Source organism: Etheostoma cragini, chromosome 14, assembly GCF_013103735.1.
Source record: "Etheostoma cragini isolate CJK2018 chromosome 14, CSU_Ecrag_1.0, whole genome shotgun sequence".
In the NCBI taxonomy this organism is placed as follows: Eukaryota; Metazoa; Chordata; class Actinopteri; order Perciformes; family Percidae; genus Etheostoma; species Etheostoma cragini.
Genome location: NC_048420.1, coordinates 7781260 through 7787674, shown reverse-complemented (window position 1 = coordinate 7787674; position 6415 = coordinate 7781260). Strand labels below are relative to the sequence as shown.

General features: G+C 38.9%; 1 long non-coding RNA gene across 1 annotated transcript in view; it reads right to left on the bottom strand.

The window, feature by feature from the left end:
* LOC117956890 overlaps positions 1–5954 on the bottom strand; it is a 21524-nt gene extending 15570 nt beyond the window's left edge. Inside the window, exon 1 of the long non-coding RNA XR_004659393.1 lies at positions 5944–5954. This is a non-coding gene — a long non-coding RNA (uncharacterized LOC117956890). The remainder of the gene's footprint in view (positions 1–5943) is intronic.
* Positions 5955–6415: the final 461 nt, after the last annotated feature.

Here is a 6415-nt window from a genome sequence, read left to right as displayed (position 1 = left end):
CCCCCCCCCCCCCCCCCCTACCCCTGCTACAGTATAACAGTGCAACTAATGAAGGGCATGAGGTATAAACCCGTTCGTTTTTTCATTTGTTCCCGGAATGGGGGTCACACAGATTTTTACAACAGGTAATGTAGCATACAGAACAGCAACAATGTGTGGAATGGACTGGTCCAAAAATCCTCACTGATTGGGCAGGATTTCAACTACGCAGACTTGTCTGTTGCCAAGTGCAGGATTTACTTGTGCTGGACTTTTGCCAGTCCAGATTTACAAAAAGTGCTGCAAATATGTTGTTTAATCACAAAGCTGGATATTTTCAAACCCCCACGGACATAAAGAAAAAATGTGGACATTGATTGTATGTCTGCTTTGTCAATTGTTTGCTCTCCACTTTATTTCACTTGCCTAAAGGTTTAAAATGGCAAAATGAGAAATGCATAATTTTAAGTGCTTGCAATAAGTCATGAGGGCAACACAGGAATCCTTTTTTTCTTCATATTTTATGTGGTCCAATAGGCTGTTCCTGTATTGTAGTTATGTCAAACTACATTTCTATTATAGACTACACAAACAATTCAGGGCAAGTTGGCAAACTAAAAATGTGTACCTACTACTTTGTTTTAAACTGTCAAGAGAAAAGATTTAAAGGAATAACCATCAATAAACCAGACTAACATCTGACTAATGAGTTTGTTGAAGGTTGGTGTGCTGCAGTTTTCTATTAAGACTGCTGAGTCTAGGTGTGAATCAATTACTTGCTGCTTACAGGAGGAAAATTTGATTCAAAGACCCAGAGTTTTCAAATAAAGCACACTAGCAATGCCTTACAGCGGTGAGGTCTCTCTTTATTATGTGCCTTATTTGCAGAGAACGATGCCCGTGTAGGTCATTTTTTTAGCGTGGAACAGAGAGGAAAAGACAAACGAGGGAAACTCATCCCTCCTCGGCTTTTTTGCCGGCAGACAAACCCATTACAAAACCCAGTGTAATGCTTCAGCCTCTCTTCACTCTAGACCAGCACCGACCTTATACTCCTTTCCCACTGGCCAGCTCTGCAGTATTGGTATTGTTCTTATAAGGATCCCCATTAGCCGACACCTAGACGAGTTAGTTTTCCTTGGGTCCAAAACAACATTTAATCAGACAATATTAAAACATTCCATGACATATACATAAAGGAAAAAAAAACTACAACAATATCTGCTTACAAAGCTAAATATCAAAGGAAAAGAGAAAATTACAATGAAAATGAAATAAAAATTATAGCAAACCAAGCAAATGGAGAAACATCTTAAACATGACAACCATGAAGGTAGCTCACATTGACCACTTTTAGCCACACAATCCAAAACCTCATGATAAATAATTGAAGTGAAGGTAAGATTTGGTTTAAAATCTACCTTTCCTGTGATAGAATGAATGTTACTCAGGATGTTATTCCACAAAGAACATGCTCTGTAAATGAATGTTCTTTTTCCAGTTATTATATTTTGGTGAAGGTAGAATCATCTGCCCCCCACTGACTCCTCGGGGGGGGCAGATGCAAGTTATGCTTAAAAATGAGTTTGAATAACACAGTGCAAGAAAGTAAGCACATTGGCTAATGGTCTTTTTTCAGAACTCAACCATTGAAGATGTTCATGCATTTTCACACCATTGGACCTAGAATTACAGATGACCAGATCACTGAGCAATAATCCAAGTAGCATGGAACTAAAGAGCAAACGATTTGCCTTAACAAAGAAGACGGTAGAAATGGTGAGTATTTCCTTGTGACGGCAACTACCCCACCTTAGAAACCATATGATGTATGTGATCGGACCACAATCAAGCTGTAGTCTTAAAAGCTTAACATAATTCACTTGTTTCATTTTTATAGATTGGCCTGCAACTTCGAGAATCAGTTCAAGCCCATGCGCTAATTTATGTTTAGAGCCAAACATCATGCAGACTTTTTTTTCTAAAGCACAAGTTTGTTTAATTTTAGCCACATATGTACGATGTTGAGCTCGCTAGATGGAACCTCATTAGGTGGGAGAGGTTACATCGGCATTCAGTCCCGGAACAAGTAACTGCCCCGAATGGCAATGATAGAAGCAGGACAGTTGCGTGGACCAAAGACTGTAATTAAGGTTTGACACGTTACTTTTCAGCCCTTTTACGGTCCTAAGCTGTGACGCGCGTCACCTGTGTCGATTACATGACATTTGAGCAGCAAGTTCAATCTCTCCCCGCTCCAAGCGGCGCTCGGACATTGAATTAGTCTGCACCAAATCAAAAAAAAACTAAGCAACACATTGAAATAAGAAGGAACCACGGCAACATTTTCACTGGTAGACATGCTTTCTTTCCTATGAGAGTGGTGTGTTGTAGTGTGGTGTGTGTCAAGTGATGTACAGCAGAGTTTGCAGTGTTGTACACTGTATCAGAAAGCTGTCGCAGGAAAAGTTGACCTGTTTTCCTTTGGGTCCAAAGGACCACTGGTCCACTGGTAATGAGAAAGGTGTCTATGGTGAACTACATTCTCAGCCAACACATTGCATTTTTGTACAATTGAAAGGTGCATATTGATCTTCCTAATGGCTCTCACACACACAGATGTAGCATTCTTATAGCACCCAACACAAACAAAGTGACAAAGAGAATAGAGACTTAGAGAAGGGTTTGCTTTTACTACTGCCATGACCAAACACTGCAATGACCATAATTCCATGCCAAGATTCTTCTTATCCATCTCGTATAGATGAAACACTGACAGTTTGAGACTTTGGAAAGTTTTCACCTACGTGTATGAATAGTCTTACTACCCAAAAATTGGAGAAAAGAAAAGAGAAAATCTTCTCAAAGGCTTGCTCTCAACCCTTCCAGAAATATTCTGTAAAATGTAATTATCCGGTTAGATTTAAATAGCTTGAATATCGGCCACATTAAAGAAAAAAGGAGAACATCAAAGCACATGCCCTCTTGTAACTTTCACAGATGTACATTCCCTACAGATCTTATATGCCTTACATCCTTATCGCCTTTCTTAAGCGCCTTGCAAACATACGTTTATAGAACACACAAATATTATTCAGAATTCTGTTTTAAAGGTGATTCTACATGTTTAATCAACCGTGTGACTTGCACTTGATGATAAAACCATAAACTTAAGCCTGGCAACATGCAGTATTTTACACTTTCCTCTTTGCTATGTAAAAGTTACAAATGCTTTAAGGCTGATATATTTGATATCTGAGATATACATTTCAAACAATACAAATGTACATTTTGAGGAACGAAAATCTGTGCTTTTTGCCAGCAATTTTGTCCTTAATTTACAGTACAGCTATAAAATAATACTGTAAATATAGAAGAAAGAGGGCATGGTTAAGACTGTCTAATACTATATTAAGGATAGACACAGAGGAATACCAGATACGCTGCCCCTGTACATTAGTGTTCATGCTTCTTTGCAATTTTCACTTGAGTGTCCCACTAAGAAAATTCAACTCTTGTCTTGTAAGGATAAGTAGCCCCATTAGTTGTTGTACTGGTTGTGAGTCACCCAGGAGCCAGTGGCTCTGTGAAACCAATCCTCGATTCTTTATGGTCCCAAAGAGATTGGCTTTTTTCACTCCTGGTAGACAAGGGAACCAAGGACTTCACAATTTTTCATGCTATGCCTGCTACACTGATACCAGTTACCTAGACGGAGTTTGTTTCTCATGTAATCAACATTTCTACACTTGAATGTTCCACTAATTGTTGATAAAGTGTTCATTTTAGGCTCATCTTCAGGTTCATAATTGTGTTTAGGTTGTACCACAACAGGTATACATGGTTTTAATTTTTCATATACTGTATGTGGTGCACCGCACACTGCTCCTCACGCCTGTACCATCTTTGTTGGGAGTCTCATGTGTGTAGTAGCTGGGTAAGGACTACTAGCCAGTCAGAACCGGAGATTGAGGACGTACCACGCTATCAGCTAGTTGAGCATTATAATGTGTTACAAAGTGATGCACGTATGTCACGGAAATGAAGGCTGGACTACAATAGAGCTGTTTGGAGCCGTGTGTGAGCAGTGTTTTCTGTTGGAGATGGTAGGTGGGGGGGGGGGTGGGACTTTGATCTTTTTCACTTTGTTATCCTATAACACGCACAAAAAAGATGTACAACACACTAAAGGTAAGGGAAAAGCCAAAACGCATAATATAAGCACTTTAATGCATTTATTTGTGGCACAATGGGCCCCTGGATGTTTAAACCACTGTGCAATTCATGCAGTTCTTTTATTAAGAAGTGTGCGTTGTTGCTTGGATGTGGGTATAACTGTAATATAGTCTGTAACACAATAAGTGTTGAGGACCGGGCCCACTGCTGCTTTATATTAATGGGTAATTTTCCTGCTAATAATTACCTAATTTCCTAGCTCTAATTCTCTTTCCCTAAGTGGCTTTGTCACTTCTCGAGCTGCTATTGTAAATAATTACATATAGTTATAATCACTTGCCTGTAAAAATAAAGAGTGTGTGTGCACTAGTTTTTGTTTGTAGTTTGTATATTAATGGACTTCACAATTCTTTACAATACTTCTGCATTTATGTATGAATTTTTTAAGTTACAATCACAAAGACCTCCATTTGTTTGTTCTATGGCCACAAATCTCCGAGATCGCTGCTTGTTTTTGTTTTTCCGGGAATGTCTCCGCAGACACCCAGTTTGTAACACCGCTGTCACGACCTGGTGTGAGTCGAGTGAAGATGTTAATTGCGCATGCGTCACTTTGGGACAAGTAACATACAAGATGCTAACAAGAGACTTCTGTAATGTCAGTACAGTAAAAATTGACCTACTTAACGACGTTTGTTCACTGCTGGCTACAAGCTAGCAATCAAACACGACAAAGGATGTCACTGGAATGGCGTTTTGAGGTAACATTGGCAATCAAACAAACATAGATAGCTACATTTTTCAATTGATTTCCATCTTCTGTTATTGTTTGTAATGACAAAAGTTTGCTTTATGGATTTTACAAATTTCAGTGTGACACGTTATGCTGTAAGCTGTTAAATCTGAGGACAACATCTGCACTCGACTCACATCGAGGTGTGACACTGCAAATGCAAGGCATTTACCAGTGAGCTATCAGCTCAATCACCATTGTGTTACCTATATTCTGTAATAGGTAGTGATTTAAAGGGCATTTACCTAAATGGAAATCTTGTCATTTTGGGCTTTTCTATAACTGATTGCTAACGCTGTATGAGTGTATTTCACCAATGTGTAATGGTACTTCTGTTCTAAACAGGTTGACTTTGTTAGATGAACAACCCTGCTCACTTGGCTCCCCATTTTCCTCACGCCTGGCCAATGTGAAAATGAGTACTCAGTTTCAGAGCTAATTCAATTGGCCCTTCTGAAATATAAACTGGCCGCGACAAATGGCACAGAAAGGCCAATGAACCCCAGCAAAATCAGCTTGTAGACCCAGTCCCTTTTTGATCATATAAGCCTGGAACATTATGGCCACAATTTTGCCATTTTGAACATATGCACATTGTCCAGTGTTCCTGAATAAAGCCATAACAAGCAATTGTAAGAAATGAAATGGAAAAAAAACTGTTTTTGAACCCAGAGAAACCGATAGACCTTATTTCACACACATCGGAGTGGCAATAATTGGGTTAGCAGGAAATACATTTGCAGAAACCTCCTCCCTCCCTTGGCTTACACTGATTTAACTGTAATGAAACCCTATCATGCTCCCTAATCAGAAGTTTATTACACCATGTCAGAGCAAAATGAGTGGGTGTGGGAGAACAGCAGGGGAGCAGGGATTCAGAATGACAACATGGCTTACATTTGTACATGAATCACACAGCAGAATGGGAACATGTTGTTCTGTACTATTTGACATCATCATTCTAAGGTGGGATAATGCGGTCAGAATGTTTAGACGGTAACACGTGAACCATTGATTTGGCTAAACTACAGCACACTAGGTTTCAAAAGATGACCGTGACAATCAAGAGCTAATTGTTTTGCATAATTGTGACAATGTGTGCTGTAAACCTCTTACTGTGAAAATGTTTTACAAGATCATACTGTAAATGGCAATGCATTCTGGGAGAAAATATTACAGCAATATCTGCCATGGTTAAAGATTACTGGTTTACTGTATATGTATAAACACATGCATCTTGGGAAAATAAAGGAATAGGCGGGAATTACACTACAGCCAGTGTATTACTGTAAAAACAAGTAATATATGAAGAAACTGTCTTTTCACAGTAAAATACCGTAACTTTAAAAACGGTATGCTTACTGTAAATAAACTGTAGTTCACTGCCGGTATAGTGTAAATATTACTGTACATTTACGGGAAAGGTTTTACAGTGATTCTCAAATTGTAAAATGTCTTACTTAAATC